The sequence below is a fragment of the Sinocyclocheilus anshuiensis genome, unplaced genomic scaffold (assembly GCF_001515605.1).
Source record: "Sinocyclocheilus anshuiensis isolate Anshui unplaced genomic scaffold, SAMN03320099.WGS_v1.1 scaffold481, whole genome shotgun sequence".
NCBI classification, from domain to species: domain Eukaryota; kingdom Metazoa; phylum Chordata; class Actinopteri; order Cypriniformes; family Cyprinidae; genus Sinocyclocheilus; species Sinocyclocheilus anshuiensis.
In genome coordinates this window covers 171,892-172,363 of record NW_015539907.1, presented here as the reverse complement: position 1 = coordinate 172,363, position 472 = coordinate 171,892, and the positions used below count along the sequence as shown (strand labels likewise).

The 472-nt window shown below is 50.0% G+C and overlaps 1 pseudogene; it reads left to right on the top strand.

Moving 5' to 3' along the window:
• The window catches only part of LOC107686323 (complement C1q tumor necrosis factor-related protein 4-like), a 1,799-nt pseudogene that overhangs the window by 804 nt on the left and 523 nt on the right, over positions 1-472 (top strand).

The window sequence follows — 472 nt, the reverse complement described above, 5'->3', positions numbered from 1 at the left end:
TGGTTGTACTCAGCGTGCTGTGACCTTTGACCACCTTCTAGTCAACATTGGAGAAGACTTCAATCCAGAGACGGGCACTTTCCGTTGCCGCCTGCCTGGCGCATACTACTTCTCATTCACAGTGGGAAAGTTCCCGAAAAAGATGCTGTCGGTCATGCTGGTAAAGAACGGGATGGAGGTGCAGGCCATGGCATACGATGGATACCAGAACCAGGGCCGCAAGGTTCAAAGCCAGAGCGTGATGGTCAGTCTAAAACCTATGGATTCAGTCTACCTGCTGCTTCAGGAGAATCACCACTACACCATCTACAGCAACGTCGGACCGTACATCACATTTAGTGGTTATCTCGTCTAACCAGACTCTACATCTTCTGTTGGATATCTCAATAACCCTCCAGGCCTTCCAGGCCTCCATCTTCCAGGTTGTCCTCCCCCTGTAGATGCCTATTATGATTGGAGAAGCATTGAGGAA